This window comes from Bos taurus, chromosome 14, assembly GCF_002263795.3.
Source record: "Bos taurus isolate L1 Dominette 01449 registration number 42190680 breed Hereford chromosome 14, ARS-UCD2.0, whole genome shotgun sequence".
NCBI classification, from domain to species: domain Eukaryota; kingdom Metazoa; phylum Chordata; class Mammalia; order Artiodactyla; family Bovidae; genus Bos; species Bos taurus.
In genome coordinates, this window is record NC_037341.1 from 47,237,459 (window position 1) to 47,265,261 (window position 27,803).

The following is a 27,803-nucleotide window of genomic DNA, read 5'->3' on the forward strand; positions in this document are numbered from 1 at the left end:
CAACACAAACAGGGCTTTCTAGAGATACTGCTCAGGTACGTGGAGGATGAACAGACTGTGGGTACACTGCACAGCTATGTGAATACAAATCATTACTTTCCTGACACATTTGGTGTTTGATCCCCCAGGCTACTACTGCTTATGGGCATGGAAATATTGTAGAAGTCCTGACTAGTCAGATCACTGAGAAGAGCATGTCCATGCTTAGGGTCTGCAGATCTTTCTTCATTTATTTTTATATTAATTTTAAGTCTTTTCCTTGAATGGCAGAGCTGCTTCACTGACTCCTTTTGTTAGCCATTCCTTCCACTTTGGTGTTTTCCCAAAACAGCCTTCCCTAGACCATGCTGTCAGCTTTTTCTGTTTTAAGTAATCCACCCACCCACCTGTTAATGGCAAGTTTATGCCAAGTAGCATGATATAAATTTTTAAAGGTCAAGAAATTAGTTCCAGCCAATAAAAATCTTAATGATATCCAGTGGCCTGTATCAGGACAATGAACTATTTTAGAGTCTGATAATATTATTTTAATAAGGAGAAATGCATAGACATGTTTAGAGCCTATATAAGTGAATTTGGGTATCAGGGCTGTGTGTGTGTACAGGGAGTGGGGAGGACTGAAAATGGTGTGGTCCTGCCCTTGGTCAGAAGGGGGCGACAGAGGATGACATGGTTGGATGGCATCATTGTGGACTGTGAGTTTGAGCAAAGTCAAGGGAAGCCTGGTGTGCTGCAGTTCATGGGGTTGCAAAGAGTTGGACACGACTTAGCGACTGAACAACAATTCTCTTGGTCATGCCCAAGAGATCCTCTAACTAACCTTGGCCTTGCTTTGATCTATGTCTCTCTGCAGACCTGACTACTATCACACATTGAAAAAACAGAGACAGTTGCTAGACTCTCCTGACTCTCTATTTCTGGATTGGACCCGACAAGAAATTGTTTTTCCCTGTGTTAACCCTTAGTCTTTTCCCTTGGTCAGAGTTTTGTCCTTGACCTTCATCTGCCTCCAGTCAGATTTGGATCCAAAGCCTATTCTGCAGACCCACCTCTCACCCTCAGCTGCAGAAGGGGCTGGATGGACTTCCCTCCCCTCCATTGCATGTATTCCTCTCCTCACTTAAGATTTATCCACCTTCTCTTTTTAGGGAACTTACATTTGAACTTTCTTGTCCATGGCATACTCTATATTAGACCCTAAGGGCAGGCATCAGTTTTTTTCAGGTAGATGCTGGTACTACAGACATTCAATAAGTAAAACTAAAAACAAGCTTTCAGTTGCATTGTGCTTCTATTCTGCAGTCTGTTTGGTAAGTTACAGGATAGAGGTAAATCTGATATTCTACCTGTCTGAAGAAAAATACAAGCTACAGCTGGGAGGTCAACATGAGAGTGCATTCAGTTCAGTTCAGTACAGTTCAGTCGCTCAGTCGTGTCCGACTCTTTGTGACCCCATGAATTGCAGCACACCAGGCCTCCCTGTCCATCACCAACTCCCGGAGAGAGTGCATTAGAATGTATATATGTGGATTCAATCACGGGATAACTGATCTACATCTTATAACCACAAATACACGTAGAATTTCTTTATGCTTTTTCCTTATGCCTTTATACCGCCAGACCCTACTGAATGTCCTTACAGAAGGACATATTTACATACATTCTCTATTACACTCATTCATATTAGTGGTCATTTCATTTTTATCATTATCTCGCCATTTCATGTGGGATGCTCAAATGGCTCTCACAAGCCTGTGGAACTGAAACAATAATGATGATCACAATAGGGTAAGAATGCACAGAACATAGAAAAGAAATGCTAGCTAACTGAAGAAGTAGGAAACAAGGAATGCAGATTTGAAGTGACATTTGGGACCCAAATCAAAGTGATATCCTAAAAGGAGCGAAAGAGGGGACCATGCTGGCCCTGTGACAGCTGTTGAGGGGATCAGAAGTCACTCTCTGCAGCCCAACAAATGCTGCTATGTTTGGAGGAGCCAATTCAGGATGTGCTTCAGTAGCTGTAATTTAAGAATAAGGGCATTGGGATTTGAAGCTGAGCTCTCCACGTGCATATAATAACCAAGGATATTTCTATCCGAACTGCAGAACCTTGGGCTCATGCCACAGCTTTTCTACTCTCTGTCATCTTTTTGCAATTAGAGAGAAGATCACATATGAAAAAATGATCACCCACCAGCCCTATCTGAAAATCATCAGCTCTGAGCCCCTATGTTAGCTTTTTAAGTTCCGCTCCCTGGAGACCGACCGTAACTGGGCATTTCCAAGCACTGATTGAAGCTCATTATCACCAAAGTGGTTCTGTAGTTCAATTTTGTCCACCCCATTTCACAGATGGCCAAATTAAGGTCCAGTGAGGTTAAATAGTTGGCATGGTCTCCCAGAGACTGAATTTCAAGGACCTTGAACTGGAGATCAAGGTCTGCCCTTTCCTCACCAAAAGCTATTTCTTTTTCTCCCTCATCAAAACATTTGGAGAGAATCAGAGTTAAGTAAAAAAAAAAAAAAAATGTGGTAGGAGTCTTAGGGCTCTGAATAAAATGTTCTGCAGAACCCACATGAGATTTGATAGCAAACATTTTCTGTCGAGCTATCAAAAATAGACTCTTGCCACTCTTGACTAGCTCTGGATAAAATTCTTTTTTCCTTCTCCTCTGCAATCCTTTACCATTTTCCTGGCATGCTTCATATCTAATTAATATTTTCTGTAGTTCTGACCATTTTAATCCTTCCCCTCCATTATTCTATTCTCACCACTCTCACCAAGATAAAAGGGGAAAAATTTCTCACCAGTCACAACTAGTAACTTGTTGAGTATTGTTCAGTCCAACAAGGGAGGGATTTGAGCATTGTCCTGTCTATTTCCAACATTATCATTGTTGATAATGATGAACTGGATTCTATTTAGAATTTCACATCATTTGCTCTTATTAGTTGTCTCACCTACAAAATGAGGTTCCCACCCATAGGGTTGTTTGAAGGTTAAATTTTATATTCCTGGTGATACAGTGGGTAAGAATCCACCTGCCAATGCAGGGGACACTGTTCAATGCCTGGTCCAGGAAGATTCCATATGCTGCAGAGCAACTAAGCCTGTGTGCCACAGCTACTGAGCCTGTGCACTAGAGCCCTAGAGCTGAAACTCCTGAAGCCCTGGCACCCTAGAGCCTGTGCTCTACAACAAGCGAAGCCACCACAATGAGAGGCCCACAACTGGAGTAGGCCCTGCTCACCGCAACTAGGGAAAGTCCATGCGCAATAACAAAAACCCAGCAAAGCCAAAAATAAATGCATTTAATTAAGTTTGGCCACCTGATGTGATACTTTCGGCCACCTGATGGGAAGAACTGACTCATTGGAAAAGACCCTGATGCTGGGAAAGATTGAAGGCAAGAGGAGAAGGGGACGACAGAGGATGAGATGGTCAGATGGCATCACTGACTCAATGGACATGAGTCTGAGTAAACTCCAGGAGCTGGTGATGGACAGGGAGGCCTGGCGTGCTGCAGTCCATGGGCTCGCAAAGAGTGGGACATGACTGAGCGACTAAACTGAACTGAATTAATTTCAAAAATCTGATGGTATATGTAAAGGATTTAGCAGCACATCTGCTATACACTAGGCATCTTTAAAATATGTATTATTTTTAATGAACCTTTCATGGAGGCAATATGGTAGAAAGAGCATAAAGTTATAATTAATTCAGAGATTTGTGTTCCAGTTGTGGATCTGACATTGAGTGCCCATTTGTTTAACTCCAAAAGACCTCCTTCTGCTCTCTACCACGGGAACCAATCCCTGTTCAGTCTTCTCAAATTTATAGAAAGGATCAAATATGCTGGTAGTTTTCAAGTACATTTGAAAACATTTAAAGTCTATACACACAAGTGTGTATAATTATTTTAGTCATTCTTGCCATTGCTGTATGTAATAACAATGAGTTCATTCCCTTCATATTGGAGGGTGTGAGTCATGGTAGAATAATGTAGCAGACTTGGGCTCCAGACAGAATGGAATTCAATTCTAGTTCTACCACTGACATCCTTTGAGACCTTGGGAATGTCATGAACCTCTCAGAACCTTAATTTGAACATATATTGAGTGGGGATAATAAGTAGTAGTAAAAATCGCTCAGTTGTGTCCGACTCTTTGCATCCCCATGGACTGTAGCCCACCAGGCTCCTCTGTCCATGGAATTCTCCAGGCAAGAATACTGGAGTGGGTGGCCATTTCCTTCTCCAGGGGAATCTTCCTGACCCAGGGATTGAACCCGGGTCTCCTGCATTGCAGGCAGATTCTTTTCTGCTGATCCACCAGGAGATAATAAAGTCCATAGTAATAGAGATTCCTAGAACAGCTGGGTTAGGGCTAAGGCTCAGACATCCCAGAATTTGAATCTGGGCAACACTGCCTCTGTTTTCTGTGTGTATCCTCTCTTTGCTTGAGACACAGAGAAAATGTGAATCCAGTCTATACCTGGGGGTTAAATATACACAGTTATGATTCTCTGACTGGACTGGTATGGGTGGAAGTCAGATTCCAGAAAAATAATATTGAACCCCTAGAGAGAAAAATCTTAGTGAGAAAGAGCCACTACAATTGACCACTAAAAACAGAAGGCTTTTCATTTCATCCTAATATGAGATTCAGCGATAATAGGACCTATCTACATACATAATGTTTTTTTAAAATCAATAAAATGGCCTACCTATAATATGAAGAAGTAAAAGGGAAAGTAATTTATAATAAAATCCTTTGCACTTCATAAAGTAACAGCTGGGAGGTGATAACACTGGGATATTAAATGAAATAAGCAGAAGCGTGTACCTTTTTATAGAATCACACTGCTACAGTCCAGCTGACCCACAAGTCTGTAATATTGGCAACTCACACTTCACAAGTGGTGTTGCCACTGGTGATGTAATTTTCTGAGCTAAACAAATCCTAATGATGTTATGAAAAGACAAAATGTAATGTTCTCTCAGTTTATATAGTTGAATTGTAACTCCTCCTGAATTCTTAGAAAATTCAACGTATATTAAAAGAATGCATTGTGCTGACAAAAATAAGTTAGTTGCTAGGCTTGGAAAATGATAAATCGGCTTTCTTTATCTAATAAATGTCCAGGCGGACATTCAAAAGTTAGATGGGTATGGGACAATTCATTTGGGGCAACAGTGTAACACATATCACAAGATTTCCAATATTTCTGCCCCAACAACCAAGAGCTTCCTTAGTCATTGTAATAACCAAAACGGTTCCATGAATTTAAAAAACACTCTTTACGGGGTGGTACCCTCCCCATAGAAAATTATTGTTCCAATGAGTCAGTACAGTCTGACCAAAATTTAAAACTATAGTTATCAAGTAACTTCATAATCTATCCCTTCCTCTGGGCTTCCGTCTCATCCTAACAATCCCAGACCACTGTCCCTCTTTCTGTCTCTACTTTTATCTTAAATGATCTTCTTAGATTGTGCTCTGATCACATTGAGATCATATTTAGCAAGAATACTGTGCCTTTTCTCTGACTCGTGCATCTTCCATGATCAGTGGGTACCAGGACCCAATTTATCAATACTTCTAGTCCCATTTCACAGAGGAGAAGCCTGAGGAAATGAATGCAGGTAATTCACCCAAGGTCATGCCACAACCTGCTTGTAGGGATTGACTAGACTCTGTATCTTTCAGATCTGACCACTGAACCCCTGTTCCACCCACTTCCCTCATAGACCTTGACTTCATTAGCCCTTTAAGAAGGAGTGGGTAGGGACTTCCCTGGTGGCCCAGTGGTTACGACTTTGCCTTCCAACATAGGGGTCACAGGGTCAATCCCTGGTTGGGGGCCTAAGATCCCACATGCCTAGGGGCCAAGAGAAATAAAACATAAAACAGAAACAATATTGTAACATATTAAATAAAGACTTTAAGAGAGAATGGGTCAGCAGGTAAAACTGCAGTTGCTGTTTGGCTCTTTGTCAGCTTGGTAAGAAATCAGTGATGGAGGTGGAGACTCCCCAAATGAATTTCCATTCATCCAACTCTTGCCCTCCATCATTTGCGTGATTAATTGCACCCTAGCTCTCAGAGAACTTCTGGCTACCACCAAGGCTGCAACTCCAGTGAGTGCAGATCCACCACAGAACCTACTTAAGAGGAGGAGCGGATGATGAACACATCCAAATATGCTGAAGCAGGGTCAAACCGCAGACTCATTCAGCCCAGCGACAAGCAGTGTACCAGGCTTCCCATCTCCCTCCTTTGCAGAGATGTGGCCGGGAGTGTAATAAAAAGTAATGATGTGGAAGAAAGCATGCTGTTGCCTTCCAAGGGTCAAGTCAGTACAATTTGTGCAAGGTCCTGACATTTTTACTCTTTTCCAGTAGAGAAATACTGAGCTGGAAAAAAATGCAGTGCCCAAGGGAAAAAAAAAGACACAAGCCAGGGTCACTTCACACAGTTTAAAATAGATCCCATATGAAGCATCCCAATATATCATGAAGATTGCTTTACAGAGCAGGAAAGGAAGCTTGGGGGGACTGCCATCCAGCACCACCTCCATGAGTGACGATAGACTCACTCTTCTTAATCACTGTGGGCCATTCTTGTGAGCAGTTATACATGAGCTCTCACTTCTGGAAAAGCCGTTTTCTAATGGGGCAGCTGGGTTCTTGCTAATGCTGACAAAGAGACTTATCATTTCATGAAGTGAGTCAAAGGATTTATTCAGTGTTTTCAGAAGGCGAAGGGCACAGTGCCCACTTGGAAACACACATCATACAGCAGGTAAAGAAGACGGCAATTTGTAAAAGAATTTTCAAAACCTCCAAACAACTGATGTATTCCTGAGGGCTCTAAAATGATAAGTGGAAGTTTGCAGCCTCCAAATTGCAATGGTTGTAGCTGTGACCTCCTTGGAGAGAAAAGGGGTCTTTGAAAGGCTTCACTGGAGACTGTATTCTCGTATTATTATCCCCTAGATGGTAACCTAGCTTTTAAGAGCCAATGTGTGCATGCGTGCATACATGCAAAGTCACTTCAGTCATGTCCAACTCTTGTGACCCTATGGACTGTAGCCCGCCAGGATCCTCTATCCATGGGGTTCTCCAGACAAGAATACTGGAGTAGGTTGCTGTACCCTCCTCCAGGCAATCTTCCTGACACAGGGATGGAACCCACGTCTTCATGTGTCCTGCATTGCAGGCAGATTCTTTACTGCAGAGCTACTGGGGAAGCCCTTAATCTTAGTTAACCCACCCTAAAATCCTGTGAAACTATCTAATATGATGCTAATCAGTAAAAATCTCCAGTCTTTTAAATTAAGATGTACGTTTCTATTAGTAAAAGCCCCTTTTTAAAATTTTCAGTAAGGTCTACATGGATGGGAATTTAACTATCTCCATGAAGGCAGCACGTTAGGATCAAGACTTATTAATCTTTTTGCTATTCTTATGCTCTACCTGTAAAAGAAATGGAGCTGGGATTGTTTTCTAATCCCATAGGGAATGTTGCAAGGGTAATGGTCTTAGAATAACACAGTCTTATTTTTAGCAATGAGCATTGTGTTTTTAGGTGAGGATTGATTGCACTCACTCATTCAGCAGATACTTGTTGTGTACCGGTGCTGGGCACTTTGCCAGGTAGTGGGGACAGATCGGGCAGCATGTTAGCCCAGATACCTACAAGCTATTGGGCCATCCTACTAAACCAGACAGAAAAAGAAAATTAGAAAGAATAAGGTCAGACTGTTTTAGAGACATTGAAAATAATCACAATCAGCAGGATCTAGTGATTAATGAGGCAATTCCACAGAAAGATGGGAAACATAAAATGGTAGCACCACAGGTACATCAAGATGCATTTTTGAACAACTACGGCAATTAAAGCACCTGAAATAAAACTTTAAGGATATAGAAGGAGAGCATGAGAAAATATCTTGATGCTTTTCTAGTCTTCACTCCTCCTCCACCGCCTCCCCCAACACCCCTCCCCGCCCCCAACCCAGCCATCTGATTCTTGTTCCAATAATTATCCATTTACTAGCCTCCTGACAGCAAATCTGATGAACACATTCAATCAATTCTTTCCATTCTGGTCAGTCACACTGAACACATGCAGTATGACCACCCTTGGGAAAGAACGATCCACCAAGGTCAAACGAGCCTGAAAGATCTGTGGCCCGCAGAGCCATTCTCAGATCCTGATCCTTTTGACTTCTTAATCATAGAGAGGGACCATCTGCAGTACTTTCCAAGGTCATCCTCCTTGCTGGGCTTGGGAATTGATGTCAAACACCATGAAACTGTGCCAACTCAGACTCCTCAGAAGGGCTCTCAGATTCTGAACCTCCTGCACTACGTGGGACCCCAAAGCATTTTTATAAGTATTATTGACATCCTATTCCCTCTCTTTAGGGAAGGGTTGGGGAATACAGCTTGAGCGACTTCTCTGGTGGCTCAGATGGTAAAAGTGTCTGCCTACAATGCGGGAGATCCCTGGGTTGGGAAGATCCCCTGGAGAAGGAAATGACAACCCACTCCAATATTCTTGCCTGGAAAATCCCATGGACAGAGGAGCCTGGCAGGCTACAGTCCATGGGGTTGCAAAGAGTCGGACATGGCTGAGCGATTTCACTTTCTTTCACTTTCAACCAAATCCAGGACCTGTCACTTAATAGCCTTCTGGTCTCAAGCAGATTACTTCACTAGCTGAGCCTTGCTCTCCTCATCTATGCTGCTGCTGCTGCTGCTGCATTGCTTCAGTTGTGTCCGACTCTGTGCAACCCCATAGATGGCAGCCCACCAGGCTCCCCCGTCCCTGGGATTCTCCAGGCAAGAACACTGGAGTGGGTTGCCATTTCCTTCTCCAATGCATGAAAGTGAAAAGTGAAAGTGAAGTCGCTCAGTTGTGTCCGACTCTAGCGACCCCATGGACTGCAGCCAACCAGGCTCCTCTGTCCATGGGATTTTCTAGGCAAAAGTACTGGAGTGGGGTGTCATTGCCTCCTCTACTCCTCGTCTATAAAGCCGAGCAAACTCAGCTACACTCAACAGGTCACTGTGAAGATTAAATATGGCAATACTTGGGAGGATACTTTCACAGACCTTGGTATCTAATTTTCCAGACATGCTTAAAGTACCCATCCCTCCATATCCCTCCCACAAAGGAAAACTGGGTCCCTGTAGTCTCTGCAATTTCAGTGTAACGTCTGTGTTGATGCTCTGGGATGCCACCTTCCGCTCATCCACAATGATTGGACCAAAGTAGTCACCTGACCCCAAAGCAGACAATGCATAGGCTAGTCAGCAGCCATCGCCCATTGGCGCAATTCAAAAACAAGCATACAAATTAGTGAGTCGGGCTGATCAAATTCTTCTCTCTGGATTTTTAGATTTAGAAAAAGAGGAGGATGAAATAACTAACAATGAAGGAGAAGGTTTAAAAAAGAGAGAGCAAGAGGGCTGTTTTGGTGGTATGACATGCTAAAATCATGGATAGGCATATTTTATGAACAAGCAGAAAATTTTAAATGGAGACTAAGAAAAACATCTATAGAAAGAGGAAAACAAAGCAGACCTGCAGAAAAAGAGAATGAACAACGGATACAACTTTCTCTCAGTTCCTGAGCTTCCTGTTCTGATTCCATTTCCAGTCTATGGGAATCCTTAGAACAGCTTCCTTTTTTATTGAGATAACTTGGGTGGAACAAATGAGGTCTGATTAGGCACTCACTAAGTGTTACTTCCCTTGTCTTATTTACTTGTCTGGTTGTCTCATCACTTATTCATGCATCCTTCCCTGGCGACTCAGGCAGTAAAGAATCCACAGTATAAGAGACCTGGGTTCAATCCCTGGGTTGGGAAGATCCCCTGGAAAAGAGAATAGCTACTCACTCCAGTATTCTTGCCTGGAGAATTCCATGGACAGAGGAGCCTGGCGGGCCTATAGTTCATAGGGTCGCAAAGAGTCGGACACAACTGAGTGACTAACGCTTTTATTAAATTATGTATTAAATAATTCTTGACCACCTACTATGTTCCAGGTATATCGTGTCTTCCATATTTATTCTGAGGGTTTAACTTGTAACTTTCCCAAATGCTATTTTTGCATTTATCTGGGCATAGGAGAGAAAGACAAGACACTTACTAGTGACTGTCATGGTGGGGGAGATATTTAGAGAATTATGGAAGTGTATTAGATTGTCCCTGAGGGGCAGGAGGTGGGCCACCCTCTCTAATTCTGAGCAGCTGAGCCCAGCGAGCTTCCACATCAACCCCAGAGCCCAGAGTTAACTACCAGGATAAGGTCTAAAACCAGTCTTTCTTCTATGTCTCTCCCAACATGCCCAGCCTCGGAGAGGAACCTTTACAACATCTTCCTCTCATCCTGTCCTCCATGGCTCATAAAACGTCTCTTGTCTCCTGCTCAGTCCTCAGACTTCCTCATATACCATCATCTGTCACAGGGATGTTGACAGCTCAGAATAAACCTGCTTTAATTCTCTGGATTAGTTTCCTCTGGGTTTAAAAAAGAAAGGGGAAAAAAATGGGAGAAAATCTTCTCAGTCTCTCTTAAAGAGAGGTAAAGACCCAGAGGCGCAAAGAGACAGTGTCAGAGATCCTGGGGACACTGGCTGGCCTTAAGAGGTCTACCAGCTCAGGTTCACATTCGTGTCCACATGTTAGACAGATGGCTCTCCTCGAGAATGGTGATCAGTTTCACACTCTGCATTGCTGCTGCTACTGCTAAGTCGCTTCAGTTGTGTCCGACTCTGTGCGACCCCATAGACGGCAGCCCACCAGGCTCCCCTGTCCCTGGGGTTCTCCAGGCAAGAACACTGGAGTGGGTTGCCATTTCCTTCTCCACTCTGCATTAGCCATGCATTAGAAGAACTGTCGCTGACAGCAGGATAGATGCCGTGGTCAGCCCCTGCAGAGGCCTGGGGCTCACGCACCTCGGTCAGGCGCTCCAACCTGGTTCTTCAAAGACGCCGCTGGGAGTGGGTGGCCTGTTCTCAGTGTCTCCCCGGCCTGACAGATCCAGCCTGTGTAGCCACAGTAAGGCTGCACAAGCTGCCAGAACTTCAGACCTTTTCACTTTGGCCTGAAATGGATTATTAACAGGCTGGCTGAGTCTGTCATTGCCAAGTAACTAGAAACCTGACTTGGCAACAGGGGCCTCTTTGATTAATACCAAACAGGCAGTCAGTGAATCGTTTGATTAAATAGAGCTAATTTGGTGGATAGGTGAAAATCTCTCAAAGATAGGATGGGACAATAAAAGGAGAGCTTGGTGGGGAGAGAGAGGGAAATATGCTTTCAGGATTTTATCGATAGAGCATTTCAGCTTTCCTGAATTCAGGCCATAAAAAGCACCCTCAGGAGATCCCTTCAGGCAAAACACAAGGCCCTTCCTAAGGGGGAAAGAGTGAAGTTAATGGCCTGAACTACCACCCTCCAGCCTGCTTTAAAAGGTCAAATTGTGGCTTCAGCAAGCAAGCCCGGGCTGGCTTCCAATCACGCTGCTGAAAGAACGACATTCTGCTTTTTCAAGACAAAAGAAGAGGATGAAGAAGGGAATGTTGTCTGAGGGGAATTTAACTCCTGGCAGGCCACGAAGTGTTAAATCCCCTGCTGGATTCTCTGCCTTGTATTTGTTTAATGCGTCTTGCTGATGAGGCCATAAGGAGCACAAGGAGAAACAGCAGGCAGCTCCCTGCTCGTGCTGAGGTGGAGCGAGCCTTTCCACCACGAGATGGCAGCACGAGCCTGCATTTGAAGCAAGGGCTGTACCTGAGGGCCGCAAGCTGCAGCCCCCACCGCCGCCCCAAGAGGTTTTTATTCCCCTTGAATTTTAACCAATTGCATTACCAATTGCATTACATCTTTTGTCTCCAGAAGGACAGAAATAGGTTTCATTCCTTTCCCTCTAAATGATTTTAAGTTTCCTTTTGTTCAAGCTCTGCTCAAAAGAGAGAGCCCTATTTCAAGGGTTGACCTGCTTGAGACTTCTATTAAGTGGGCCAAATGATTATACCCCAAAGACAAACATGTTCTCTGAAAGGCACTCTCCGTGTTGTCAGGAGCAATGCTAGTGCTGTGCTAACCCGCCGACAGGACACCAGGGAGCCGTCATCTTCCCCCAGGGAGGTTTTAGCCTTCTCTCCAAACCCAATTGTTTGTTTATGGAACAAGAATCACCTGCTGTTACCTTTCTCTCAGGACTAGTTGGCATATTTTAAAAGGTGATGAATTTTCCCTTTGGCTTCAAGTTTCTATGACTAGATTTTCCATTGCCTTTTCCCCCCAAGTAACAGCATCACTTAATGAAGATACATAGCCTCAAATGTGTGTTAGCTTTTTGTTCAATAAATAAGCAATATTACTGTTTTCATGGTCTCCTTCCATACTGATTCCCTGTGGCTTGTAACAGCAGCCCCCCAAACACAGAAGAATCCTCAGACATAGCTCCCTCTAACTTCCAGAACTTGGTGTGTGCAGCTGCACTCTGCTGAAAGCACTCCTGCCCCCTCTTCACTTGGCTAATGTCACTACCTTCTCTAGCTCTCAATCTGTCACTTTCTTTGCTGGGTATGTCAGTTGTCAAGGCCAAGTCCAGATGAGATAGCTTGCGTATGACTCTTGTAACAGCCTGAACTTTCATCGTTTCAGTCCTTCTAACATTAGGAATAACCTTAGGTTGATGAAGCAGTGGTCTATCTCCCTTCCCTCATCGAAGAATAAAAGCTCAACAGAGGCATTTCCACCTGGCTTAGCTTACCCGACAGCCCAGTAGTTATTGAATTAAAGAAAAAAAACTGTAGAATTAAAAGCATACTAAAATTTGTGAACTTACTTTTATAATTTGAAGAAATATTTTACTTTGGTAACCTATCTGCAGCGCTTCTGCTTATTCTCTTACTTCCTAATGTTTTTTATTCTTTTGTGTAATTTTCAGTACACACGCAATGTCATGCAAAGCCTAATTTGCCTCTAATTACAAGCTCTAGAAGAATCTGCTGTGACCTTAGCCTGCTGCAGTGAATTAAGATCACTTGTGTTCTGCTGCTTGTTTTGAAAGATCCAGTCTCCTTTCCCCTGAAGTCTGCCTAGCCATGGCATCAGCTGACCTTGCTGGTTTGAAACTTCAGGCAGAGTTGTCAGGCTATTTGAAAAGCAGTAGACTTTTAAAATTCATAATAATAAGGGGCCAGCTCCCAATTTTGAGAATGTAAGAAGTCTCAGCATATGTATTTGTTTCCTCCGTTTTGCCAGCGTGGAGGGATCTACCATTTGCCTTCCTGAGATGACTGGCTTGAAGAACTGCAAGGAATGCTTGTATCTACATGAAGCTCGGAGCACTGGGCTCCAGGCCCTGCAGGGGCCGTGTGGTGGATTGCCTCGACCTGGATCCTGAGGATGTGGAAGCTTTGCTGGAAACTCACCAAGGGCTTTGGTGCGTCTGAAAGGATACATGGGAGACAAGGAGGTGAATGGGGCTGTGAGAATGAAGGATACAGATACTGTCTACAAGACTGAGTTTGGCAGAGAGCGTGCTGATGTGGAATGGAGGCGTCTTGGTTGTGTTTCGGGCTTCAATTCATGGTGTTCGTGAGCTTCACGCTTCAGCTGTCTGGTGAGTGACTGATGAACCAAAGGCTGGTTTTTTTCATTGTTTGTTGTTTTCTTATTGGAACTTTGAGCTACTTGCCGGTCTGAGTAGTGAATACCCCCTTGTCTGAAAGAATACGGCATGGTGCTACCCACAGTCCTCTACTGGGTTTGAGTTGCCTCGCAATTTCAAAAGTAGTGGGGTTGTCATGGCACCCCCAGGAATAGGAGACCGGTCTCCTTGTTTTTGGATGCAAATTCGTCTTGAGAGAGCATGGAGCCAGGAAGAAACAAGATCATTGTGCTAGTTCTTGTGTATTACAAGGTGTTGTGGTTTTCAGTTTAAAAATAGGGAGAATTCTGAGGCATTTGAGAATCAGTGTGGTGTGATGGGAATTGTTGAATCATGAAACAGAGGCCTAGGTGTGAATATTTCTCTGCTAACTTTGTGAGTCCTTGGGCAAAGCATTTACGATTTCATTTTCCTTATGGGTAGAACAGATAATTATGTCTAGTTTAGAAGATAATAGTAGGATTTTAAAAATGATGTATATCCATGCTGCAAATGGAAGAACCTTGGAAATACCATGTTCAGTTCAAGAAGTTGGTGAACAAAAAGGACACGTTTTGCTTGTTTTTGCTGACATGATATGTCCAGAGCCAGCAAATCACAGAGACAAAAGGTAAACTAGAGGTTGCCGGGGGCTGAGATGTTGGGGAGAGTGGAAAGTGACTGCTAAAGGGTATGAGGTTTCTTTTTAAGGTAATGAAATTGTTCTAAAACTAGATAGTGTGGAAAGTTGTACAGTTCTGTGAATATACTAAAAATCACTGAATGGTATACTTTTAAAAGGTGAATGCTATGGTATGTGAATTATATTTTAATAAAACTGTTGTTTCAAAAACTCTCTGCCACATTAGGAAAAAACAACGTAAGTCAAGTATTTTGTATGTGGCACATAGTAGGTGTTCATAAATGTCTAGTTCCTTTTTTTTCATTTTTTCTATTAAGGGATAATTAACAGATTACATTCTAGTAGTTTCAGGTGTGCAACATAACGATTCAATGTTTATATTATGAACTGATCACCGCAAGTCTAGTTAATATCCATCATCTTATAGTTACAATTTTTTTTCTTGTGATAATTCGGTACTCTTTCAGCAAGTTTCAAATATGCAGTATAGTATTATTAACCATGCTGTGCATTACCTCGCCATGACTTATTTATTTTATAAGTGTGTACCTCTGAAAGTGTGTATCTTTTGACCCATTTCACCCACCCTTGCCCTGACAACCACCAATCTGTTCTTTGTATCTATGAACTTGTTGTTTCCTTTGTTTTCTTTCTCATGGGTTTTTGTTTGTGTGTGTGTGTGTTTGGATTCCACATATAAGTGAGATGATACGGTATTTGTCATCTCTGTCTGCCTTCTTTCACTTAGCATAATGCCCCCAGGGTCCATTCATATTTTCAAAAATGGCAAGGTTTCACCTTTTTATGGCTGATTATCATTTCATTGTCTAGGCAGATAGGTTAAATAGATCGATAGCACCTCTTCTTTATCCATTCACTGAACTTTTACGGTGTTTCTGTATCTTGGCTATTGTCAATTGTGCTGCAATGAACACAGCGACGCACGTGTGCTCTCAAATTAGAGGGTTTTTTTCTTCAGGTAAATCTTAGAAGTGGAATTGATGGATCATACGGTAGTTTTGTTTTTCATTTTTTTTTTTAGGAACCTATGTACTGTTCTCCATAGCGGCTGACCAATTTACATTCCCATTAATGGTATATGAGAATTCCCTTTTCTCCATATCCTCACCAACACTTGTTATTTGTTGTCTCTTTGATAAATAGCTGTTATAACGGATGTGAGATGGTGTCTCATTATGGTTTTGATTTGCATTTCCTGGATTACTAGTGATGTTGAGCATCTCTATGTCTTCTTTAGAAACATGTCTACTTGGCTCTTTTTAAATCAAATTGTTGTTCTTTTTTTAATTGAGTTGTGTGAGTGCTTATATATTTTCAATGTAGCAGATATATGATTTGCAAAATTTTCTCCCATCTATTAGGCTATCTTTTCATTTTGCTGATGGCTTTCTGTGTTGTGCAGAAGCTTTTTAATATAGTCCCACTTGTTTATTTTTGGTTTCAGCTTCAAAAAATCACCTCCAAGACCTATATCAAGAACCTATGTTTTCTTCTAGGGATTTTATGGTTTCAGGTCTTTAATCCATTTTGAGTTAATATTTGTGTATGGCATAAGATAGTAATCCAGTTTCATGCTTTTCTTGTGGCTGTTCAGTTTTCCCAACACCATTTATTGAAAAGACAGCCCTTTCTCCAGTGTGTATCCTTGGCTCCTTTATCATGAATTAACTGCCCATATATGTGTGTGCTTATTTCTAGGCCCTCTATTCTGTCCCAATTATCTATGTTTCTGTTTTATGCCAATGCTATCCTGTTTTTATTACCATAGCTTTGGAACATAGCTTGAAATAAGAAGACTTAATGCCTCCAGCTTTGTTCTTCTTTCTCAAGATAGCTTTGGCTATTTGGAGTCTTTTTTGATGATTCCATATACATTTTAGGATTGTTTGTTCTATTTCTGTGAAAAACACCATTGGTATTTTTGATAGGAATTGCATTGAATTAGTAGATTGCTTTGGATAGTATGACATTTTAATCATATTAATTCTTCTAATATGAACGCAGAATATCTTTCCATTTACTTACATTTTCTTCAATTTCTTACGTTAATGTCTTTTACACATTTAGTATATGGGTCTTTTATTACCTCCTTGGTTAAATTTCTTCCTAGGTATTTTATTCTTTGTGATATAACTGTAGATTACACTCAATCAAAGGAAGATGTTTTCTTAGTTTCCCTTTCTGATGGTTCCTTATTACTGTGTAGAAGTGCAGACAACTTAATATATTAATTTTTTTTTATTCTGCAACTTTACGGAATTCATGTATTAGTTTTAATGGTTTTTTGATGGATTTTCAGGGTATTCTGTAAGATCTTATCATATGTGAATAATGACATTTTTACTTTCTCTTTCTGAATCCTTTTGTTTCTTTTTATTGCCTAATTGTTCTGGCTAGAACTTCCAATACCAAAGTGGCAACAATAAAGGGGCAAGAGTGAGCATCATTATCTTGTTCCTAAGAGGAAAAATTTGCAGGTTTTTTACTGTTGAGTATGATGTTAGCTGTGCAATTGCAATATATGACTTTTATTATGTTGAGGTATATTCCCACTATGCCCACTTTTTGCATGTTTTTAATCATAAGTGGATGGTGAAGAACTTACTTTTTCAAAAAACCTAACTATGGATCCATTCTGCTTTTTTCAACAGCTCTCACTTGACTTTCAATGTATTGTTTTAACTGAGTGGGGGGATTATAATTAGAAAACAGAATTGTGAAAATCTCTGAGTAACTCATGGGAATGTGTCACAATATCATCTGCATTATATTTTTCTATAGGGTAAAAATATGTCTGAATAACATAGCTCACAGGATCAAGTAAATTTCCTGCTCAGCAGTTGATGGATTCTAAAATCTTGCCCTAGCTTTACCTCCACCATTATTGCCCAGTTGGTACTTTTTCTATCAGGTAACTCTCATTTTTCCAGACACATACCAGTCTCCTCTCACTTTTGTGACTTGTTCTGACCACTCCATTTTGGATGACTTCCCTGCTGTCTCTCTATTCCTGCAGTTCCCACTTGGCCTCACAAATGTGCTCTGGTCCTGTCTCTGCCAAGAAGCTTCTCCTCAATATTGAAGCCCACAGTGATCCCTCATCTCTGAAACCCTACACCTGAAGGTCTGTATCCAGAGACTGTGACTTCTGAAATCAAAATCTCAGCTAGATTAAAATGGATTATGCTTGGATCCCAGAAAAGCCTGCATGCTAACTGGAAGTATAAACTGTTCATTCTGCAGTTATTTCCTGCCATAAGCATATTCTCCCCAACCAAAACAATAAGCTACACATAGAAAGCTTGTGTTATATGTTTTTGATATCCAGAAAGCATGTTATTTGAGTCTTGGCATAAAGTAAGCACTCCGTATGTTGATTTGTATGGAGCAAGCCACTCTTTTCAATCTGTACATTGACTGATTCATATGAAAAAAAAAAATCTATCATTGTTCAGCCTATTCCAAATCTTGGCAGTCTTATAAGAACAGAGTTAGACCTAAGAATCTGAGGGGTCCCAGGCCTCTTCCTGGTCCCAGGAGGACTTTGGGCTAGCACTTTAACAGGAATTCAGTGTCTCCCAGAGGGCAACACTCAAAGCATCTTAAAAGTAAGGGATGGAATAGCAGTGGATTGCATGGAGACAGACCAGAGGACACCTGAGATGCCTTTCCCCATCACTGCCCCACCTCCCAGATACAGATGTGTGAGAGTCTGCAGCATCCTTTCTGATTTAGTCAGTGACCGAATAACCCTGCCTGTTAGTGGGATGGTCACTCCATTCTACTCCATTTTCTGAGCACTCAATCAGAGGAAGAGTAAAGTATTCTGGCCATGTTTCTAGAGAGCTCACAAATTAAAAACCTTAAGGTTTTCTGGAGTTCCCAAAGCAAAACCAGAAAAGCTGAAAGATGACTGGTATGATTAATACATTTATCAGCACTAGGACATTGTTATTTTATTGCTGGTATCAGAGTGACATCATTTTTCATAAAGACACCATAATTGTCTTTGAATGTCATAAAAGGTGAAATTCATTCTCATGGAAATTGAAGAGAACATTGCAAAGGCTTCCGTCAAAGGGGAACTAAATGATATTGATGATAAAATATACTGGCTTTAAATTTCTGTCTGTAAACCAGGAGTGAAACCACAGAGAATTAGGCTTGAGATGAAGATTGTAATAACCTGGAATTAGTTTGGGCATCCCTCTAATCTCGTTTTTCATGGACTACAGCTATTCATTGGGAAATCTGTTTTCTTTCACTGGCCAATATTTCAGCTGTCTACTTTCCAAATGAAAATACTAGAAGGGGGAAGAGATGAAGATACTAACTTAAATATATCTTATTGGAGATGGCAGAAGCAACTTACTTCTCACTAAAGCACACAAAACTCAAGATATAAAGCAACTTATATGCATAAGACCTTAGCTCAAAATAGTTATCTTCTTGTCTGCTAAGTGGTCAGAATTTCTTAAGGACAAATCCTAGAACCATCACATACAAATTCGTTTTTCAACAGGCTGAGATGATGAAAGCTGGACAAATATTTAGGAATTCCTTGCTATTATGTTATATGTCAAACTTCCTTCCTTTTCCACCCCCACCTCAATATGAACCCACTGGAAATTCCTTCTGCTGCCAAGAGCCTTAGAAAACCTTTACATTATTAATTTTTCCATGGATTTGTCGTGTTTTGGAAGCCTCACAAGAAGCTGAGTGCAGAGTTTGAGGGCAATAAAACAGTCAGAACAAATGGCAAGCCTTTCAGTTTGGCACTGCAGAATGGAGCATGCATCTGTGCATTCCTCTCTGTGCGGCTGGAAGGCTGGAAACGTCTCAAATTTGGCCCTTGGTTTATGTTACTCAGGCAAATGGTCTTTCAGTTATTCTACGGGGGGAAGCCCTTTAGAAGAAAGGCAACATTCAAGGGGAAGGATGGAGGAAGGGACAGTTAGGGAGTTTGGGATCAACATGTACACACTGCTATATTTAAAATGGATAACCAACAAGGACCTGCTGTATAGCTCAGAGAACTCTGCTCAATGTTATGTGACAGCCTGGATAGGAGGAGAGTTTGGGGGAGAATGGATACCTGTATATGTGTGGCTGAGTCCCTTCACTGCTCCCCTGAAACCAGCACAACATTGTTAACCAACTGTATTCTAATACAAAACAGCTTTTGAAAAGATTTAAAGAAAATAAAGGCAACATTATAGGCCAGTGATTCTCAATTTCCAAGTGCATAGACATCTTGCTAAATGCATTTTCTGATTCATTAGGTCTGTGTGTAGAGCCTAAGACTCTGCATTCCTAGCAAACTGCCAGATGATGCTCATGATGCAGGTTCATGGATCACACTTTGAAACGAAAGGGGTTAGCAAAACATAGGGTTGACTCACCCTATGGGCTGCCCTGGTGGCTCAATGGTAAAAAACCCACCTGCCAATGTAAGAGACATGGGTTCAATCCCTGTGTTGGGAAGATTCCCTGGAGAAGGAAATGGCAACCCACTCCAGTATTCTTGCCTGAGAAATCTCATGGACAGAGGAGCCTGGTGGGCTACAGTCCATGGGGTTGCAAAAAGGAGTCGGATACAATTTAGCGACTAAACAAATCGCCCTATACCAGGCTTGGTTTCCAGCAATTTAATCAATGCTTACGTTTGACTTAAAATAAATTTGAAATTAGTCCAACTCACAATGTTTGTGAAAATAAAATCCATTTGATTTCCATTTGAGGCCAGTATTTACTTAGAAATAAAATAGGTTATCAATGAACCCAGGGAATGAGCTGGGTGTAAAACAAAGAATTCCTTGGTCTTTTACTTAAGCATTTTTCTTTTGTGTGTGTGTGTGTGTGTGTGTGTGATTCTTTGTGACCCCATGGACTGTAGCCCACCAGGCTTCTCTGTCCGTGGAATTTTCCAGGCAAGAATACTGGAGTGGGTTGCCATTTCCTTCTCCAACTTAAGCATTTTTCATTCTCACTTTGCAACTGTATATTTTGCTTCCTTGTTAAAAGTAGCTAATGCCAATTTTATCTTGCCTTTTTATTAACAAGCTTATCTTCACCAAGTACAAATCAGTCCCAGAAATGTCACTGCAGCTCATGTGCATCAGGCACAAGGATTAGATAGGGGAGAGCTTGGCATGGCCTGTTTTCTTTTGCTCACCCGAAAGGAATCTCATGCTCAGTTCCAAGCCAGATGTCATTTGGGGTGATATTATATAGAAATTCCAGTAATTAAACTCACTAAACTATGACCAGCTGGTATTAACCCTCTTGTTAGGTCACAGATTGCTTCCTTCTCTTTTGTTTGAAAATATATCTAAGAGCTCCTCTGTGTTCTGAATTAGTTACAAGTTCTTAGAAAAATGACCTCCAAGGGCATGAGTTTGGCATGCCGTAGTGATCAGAGAGGGATTTGTGTGTGTGTGTGTGTGTGTGTGTGTGTGTGTCTGTCTGTCTGTCTGTCTGTCTGTCTGTCTGTCTGCTGTCCGTGGGTGAACGCACATACCGGGCTAAATGTGTTAAGGCAAAACTTGTAAAGCCTGAATTTCAGATGTTGGTGCAGAAATGTTAGCATCAGAACCTAAAGAGAGCATCTTTCTTGGGGGCTGGACAGGGGGGCACATAAGAAAGTAGGTTACCAAAAGACATGGGAAAGCCCAGAAAAGGTCAGAACAAATCCAAAATCCATTAAAAACTGGCATTGGAGACCATTTTGCCTTATATCCCAGACAACACTTTAAAAGTGAAGGTATTTATTAAGCACTGTGTCATATGCATACTAGTCATTCAAGTATAGTAACGCCAAAAGCAGCGTAGACCGAAACGCTCACTCAGCTAATATGTACAGATGGCTGCCTTCCAGTAGGCAGATAGCCGCTGCCATCAGGGGACCTCTGGATAAGGGTATTGTTTAAGGCCTCAACAATGTCTTCTCCTGATCTCAGCAACTGGAGCTCAAGGAAGGTGTGAGTTTAGGACAGCTGTGTCACATGTCTGCATAAGGTTTGGAGCACACGTTACTGTGCCATACATGTCTGGATTCAAGAGTGAAGTAGGACTTGAACTCCATAAAATGTGAAGAGTAGAAGTAAAGAAGTAGCAAAACTGATAAGAAGTATTTGCCCATTGGGATAGTTTTATCTATTAAGAAAAGACAAAAATAAAAATGCTTATGACAAAACATATACATAACAATATAAATAACGTAATGTGTGTGTGTCGTGTGCCCAGTCGTGTTCAACTCTTTGCAACCACAGGGACTGGAGCCCACCAGGCTCCTCTGTCTATGGGATTTTCCAGGCAAGAATACTGGAGTGGGTTGCCATTTCTTTTTCCAGGGGATCTTCCCAACCCAAGGATTGAACTCATGTCTCCTGCATCTCCTGAATTGACAGGCAGATGCTTTACCAGTGTGCCACCTGGGAAGCCCATAAATAATGCTTTATAGATATATATATATAATATATACAACATAAATTATGTATAGATATAACTAAACACTGTGCTGTTGACTAGAAAACAAGTGTGCTCTCAGAAAGGATAAGCAAGTAAAATGATGGCAGGAAATACATCTTTCTCACTCTTCTAGCCCCGACATCCAGCACAGGGGCTGGTACATAACAGGTTTACAAGATTGTCTGAATAATTAACATATAGATCTTCATTTATTCATTGAGTTAGGTCAGAGGTGAGATGCTCCATGGGTATTTCTAGACTCACTCCCCCAATTCCTCCCCCACCCCCACTTGGGGGCTTCTAGCCTATCTGTCTACTGTTTTAGCAGACACTGCTTTCCATTCTCCAGTACTCTTGCCTAGAAAATCCCATGGATGGAGGAGCCTGTTGGGCTACAGTCCATGGGGTCGCTACGAGTCGGTTGCAACTAAGCAACTTCACTTTCACTTTTCACTTTCACGCAATGGAGAAGGAAATGGCAACCCACTCCAGTGTTCTTGCCTGGAGAATCCCAGGGACGGCGGAGTATGGTGGGCTGCTGTCTATGGGGTCGCCAAGAATGATTTCTGATGCTTCCTCAGTGATGCCTTTAAACCACAAGAGCCAAATGCTGATGGGATGGTTGCAGTGACCGAATAATCTGCTATCTTTTAGTTGAAGATCATTTGATTCACTCTACAGTGCAAACTGGGGCTTCCCCAGTGACTCAGCAGTAAAGAATCTGCATGCAATGCAGGAAACTCAGGAGATACAGGTTAGATCCCTGGGTCAGGAATATCCCTTGGAGGAGGAATTGGCAACCCACCCCAGTATTCTTACCTAGAAAATCTCTTGGACAGAGGAGGCTGGAGAGCTATAGACAATGGGGTCACAAAGAGTCAGACACAACTGAGCTACTGAATACACACACAGGGAAATTGTGTTGAAAAATAGAGACTGCAGAAAGAAAATAATTCTGGACAAAGTACCTTAAGATTGGCAAGGGTGTCGACCATCATTCTCAAACATGATTGATAGAATAGCTTCATCTCTTTGGTGTGCAGTCTTACTACACCTGTTACAAATTTAATACACTTTTTTTAATATTTCCGGAATTTTTTCAACAGTTATGCCCAGCATTGCTTATGGTAGCAAAAATCCTGAAAGTAAACTGTGCATTAGAGTAACAATGATTCAATAATTTCTGGTATGTTCATCTGGTAAAAGATGAAGCAATCAAGAAAAGGAAGGAAACAAGCTCCAAGACACCCTGTTAAACAGAAATCAGAGTGCAGAGCAGTAGACATCCTTGGTGGTTCCAAAGGAATGTATGTAGTACATAACTAATTATACGTGCACAGAATATGTTTTAAAAGATGCACAATAAACTGGAAAGAATAATTGCCTCTTGTATGGGAAACTTGGAGTGAAAAAGAGAGCCTTAAATACCCTGTGGACTTTTTTGTATTGTTTATATAGTTTTGTTTTTACTATGTATCCACATTGATCTTTAAGATCAATTTTATAAAACTACTGCTTAGGAAACTAGAACAGCTTGAGGGTATTTCAATACCATGGTTGCTGCTGCTGCTGCTGCTGCTAAATCGCTTCAGTCGTGTCTGACTCTGTGCGACCCCATAGACGGCAGCCCACCAAGCTCCCCCATCCCTGGGATTCTCCAGGAAAGAACACTGGAGTGGGTTGCCATTTCCTTCTCTAATGCATGAAAGTGAAACGTGAAAGTGAAGTCGCTCAGTCGTGTCCGACTCTTCGCGACCCCATGGACTGCAGCCCACCACGCTCCTCCATCCATGGGATTCTCCAGGCAAGAGTACTGGAGTGGGGTGCCATCGCTTTCTCCATCGATACCACGGTATCAGTGCCAAATTGGGCTACAAACACTCCGGAGCACTTCAATCACCATTTCCTAGCATTCTGCCTCACGATGGCAGTCTAGTTCTTCCATTTTTTCTTTCTCTAGCAAAAATTTAATTTGGTTTCCTCTGAGTGTTCTCTGGCTTCACCTGCAACTTCGGAGTCCACAGTGAATTGAATTATTAAGGAGCTCCTTTCCCAGAAAGAAGACTTTGGTTTTATTATATTTAACTCACCCCATCTTTTCCTCATCTAACTTTCTTTCTCTTTTAAATTCTCACAACACAATCTGGCTTCCCCCACCACGGCATGTACAGTGGAGTTTTCCCCTTAACAGCTTGATGGGTGGTCAGATTCTAGAATCTTGCCTTAGCTGAAGAATATTATTTAGACACCCGTCTTCGATGTATGTGCCTTATTTTCTTATTATTGTAAGTGGTGTTTTTATTTTATTCCCTTATGCAGATGACACCACCCTTATGGCAGAAAGTGAAGAGGAACTGAAAAGCCTCTTGATGAAAGTGGAGAGTGAAAGAGTTGGCTTAAAGCTCAACATTCAGAAAACGAAGATCATGGCATCCGGTCCCACCACTGCATGGGAAATAGATGGGGAAACAGTGGAAACAGTGTCAGACTTAATTTTTCTGGGCTCCAAAATCAGTGCAGATGGTGACTGCAGCCATGAAATTAAAAGACTCTTACTCCTTGGAAGGAAAGTTAAGACCAACCTAGATAGCATATTGAAAAGCAGAGACATTACTTTGCCAACAAAGGTTCGTCTAGTCAAGGCTATGGTTTTTCCTGTGGTCATGTATGGATGTGAGAGTTGGACTGTGAAGAAGGCTGAGTGCCAAAGAATTGATGCTTTTGAACTGTGGTGTTGGAGAAGACTCTTGAGAGTCCCTTGGACTGCAAGGAGATCCAACCAGTCCATTCTGAAGGAGATCAGCCCTGGGATTTCTTTGGAAGGAATGATGCTAAAGCTGAAACTCCAGTACTTTGGCCACCTCATGTGAAGAGTTGACTCATTGGAAAAGACTCTGATGCTGGGAGGGATTGGGGGCAGGAGGAGAAGGGGACGACAGAGGATGAGATGGCTGGATGGCATCACCAACTCGATGGACGTGAGTCTGGGTGAACTCCAGGAGTTGGTGATGGACAGGGAGGCCTGGCGTGCTGCGATTCATGGGGTCGCAAAGAGTCGGACACGACTGAGCGACTGATCTGATCTGATCTGAACCCCAATTTCTCTGGTTCTACATATTCTTCTTTACCCGCAATGGCATTTTTTTCCTCAATAAAAAATTTTCTTCCAACGACATACTGTGGGAAGATCCATAGAGTTGGACTTCCCAGGTGGCATTAGTGATAAAGAACCTGCCTGCCAGTGCAGGAGATACAAGAGACCTGGGTTTGATCCTGGGTTGGGAAGATCCCCTGAGTAGGTACACCAGCCCACTCCAGTATTCTTGCCTGGAGAATCCCATGGACAGAGGAGCCTAGGGGGGCTACAGTCCACAGGGTTGCGAAGAGTCAGACACAACTGAAGAGACAGCACGCACGCATCCATAGGGCCACTGTGGCTTCTCTAGGTTAAGTGAGGGTGGCAATGCTGACCCACATGCATGCCTTTTCTTCCTGCTGCTCTCATACCCCTGACTCTCCACTCTCCTCACCCCAACCCTACATGCAATTTTGAAATATCCTCCAGGGTGCCTGAGGGTGCACAGTCAAGTTTGAAAACCTCTGTCTAGAACAAGAAAAGGCAGCTGTAAGGGAAATTTAAGTCACTGTTGTCAGAAAGAAGGCAGTTACTCTGGTGAGATAGGAGACATGTAGCTCCAGGACCCATGTCTTCTGGCCTGAGCTACAGAGAATGCCTCAAAGCATTTTGTGCACCAGCCTCTAGCACAAACACAACACAAACCTTTAAAGGGCAGCTGAACAGATTTCTGCTTTCCAAAAATCTGTATTTTTTTTTTAAGAGAAAAGGATTTTAATTTTTTATGACTCCAAGAAAATATGTTATCAAAAAAAAATTAGACCTTTAAAGCCTGTTTTTCTGATTTTAAAAACACATTTTAAAAAATGGTGTACTAGAAAACTTTGGTGGTTGTTTTTTTTCTAGAAGGCTGTTACTTTCAACCAGCTCTCCCTCTCTAATCCCAGGCAGGGTTCTCTCCCTTCAGTGGACAGCCAATTTCTGAGGCAAAAGATTGAGCAGAGAGCTCCAGAGCTTTAGGAGCTTCCCAGGTGGCGCTAGTGGCAAAGAACCCACCTGCCAGTGTGGGTGGACGTAAGAGACGCGGGTTCAATCCCTGGGGCAGGAAGATCCCCTGGAGGAGGGCATGGCCACCCACTCCAGGATTCTTGCCTGGAGAATCTCCATGGACAGAGGGCGATAGTCCATAGGGTTGCAAAGAGTCGGACACAACTGAGAGACTTAAGAACAGCACAGAAATGAATGCTATTCATGATAAGTCCTTCTGTCTGCTATGATGTGATTTTTTAAAATTATCATTCATGTACCTTCATTACTTTGATGTTTTTAAATACTTAAAACACAGTATTAGATATGAAGTAATGGTCAAGTTACTTAATTTCAGTGAATTTGTTTCTTCTCATAAAATTAGAATAATAACCCCATTCATTGCTTCTTCTCTTCCTATCTCTTTATTTTGAGAAGGAAACGTTGTTGTTGTTGTTTTTTAAATAAATAGGACAACTAGCTATGTGACCTTGAAAAGACCATCTTTCTCACCATATTTCCATCAGGATTGTACTAGATCTGGGAAGTTCTTTTCAGCTGTGACGCCAAGGCATGATATTTTGTTACCTTTTTTAGCTTCGAAAAATACAAATGTATTATTTTACTGTGCTGGAGATTAGCTGTGGAAGGCTGGTCTCGCTGGGCTAACTTCAAGGTGATGGCAGACCTGTGCTGCTCCTTGGAGCTCTAGGGGAGAATTTGTTACTTGCTTTTTCCATTTTCTAAAGGCTACCTCCTTCCTTGCTTTTGTGTTACTAGGACTTCAAAACCAGTATTAGCTGGTCATGTCCTCACTGCATAACCCTCTGACCTCCTTTTCTACTTTTTTTTTTCCTTTAGTCCCCTTTTATTTTATGTCTTTCAATTGAGGTCATATTCATATAATGCAGAATTAACCATTTTTAATTGAAGTGTAGTTGATTTACAATGTTTCAGGTGTACAGCAAAGTAATTTAATATATATATTCTTGTTCAGGTCTTTTTCCATTATAGTTATTAAAAGATACTAAATATAGTTCACTACACTATACAATAGGTCCTTGTTGTTTAGCTATTTTATATATAGTAGTATGTATCTGTTAATCCCAAATTCCTAATTATCCTTGCCCCGCCCAGGTTTTTTTTTTAATTGAAGTATAGTTGATTTACAATGCTGTATTAATTTTTTCTATATAGCAGAGTGACTCAGTTATATTTTTTTTATTAACAGGATATTGACTATAGTTCTCTGTACTATACACAGTAGGACCTTGTTGTTTATCCAGCCTATGTATAATAGTTTGTCTCTCCTAACCCCAAACTTCCAATTTTCCCTCCCCTACCTGCCCTCTTGACAATCACTAAAATTAACCATTTTAAAGTGAACAATTCAGTGCATTTTTGTGCATTCACAATGTTGTACAATCATCACTTCTGTCTAGTTCCAAAACATTTTATCTCAAAAGGAAATTCCATGCTTATTAAGCAGTTGCTCCCCATTTTCTGCTCTCTCTACCCTCTGCAACCATCAATCTGGTTTCGATTTCAGTGGATTTACCAATTCTGATACTTCATAGAAATGGAATCATCTAATATTTGACCTTTTGTTTCTGGCTTCTTTCACTTAATATTTTTGAGCTTCATCCAATATTACCATGTACAAGCACTATCATTCCTTTACATGGTTGAATAATGTTTCACTGAGTGAATAGACCACAATTTGTTTATCCATCCTTCCATTGATGGACATTGGACTCTTTCCACCTTTAGCTATTGTGAATACTGCTGTTATGAATATACTTATACATGTTTTTGAGTACCTGTTTTCGGTTCTTTTGGATAGCTACCAAGGAGTAGAATTGTTGGGTCACATAGTAATTCAGT

The 27,803-nt window shown here is 41.7% G+C and overlaps 1 long non-coding RNA gene across 2 annotated transcripts; it reads left to right on the forward strand.

Moving 5' to 3' along the window:
* Positions 1-12,657: 12,657 nt before the first annotated feature.
* Positions 12,658-26,401, forward strand: LOC101904715 (uncharacterized). Of its 2 annotated transcripts, none has more exons than XR_237383.5 (3): positions 12,658-13,656; positions 17,364-17,471; positions 24,137-26,401. It is a non-coding gene; the product is annotated as an uncharacterized lncRNA (long non-coding RNA). The 2 variants fall into 2 exon arrangements; XR_003038085.2 differs by lacking the exon at positions 12,658-13,656 and adding an exon at positions 13,705-14,314.
* The last annotated feature ends 1,402 nt before the right edge of the window (positions 26,402-27,803 follow it).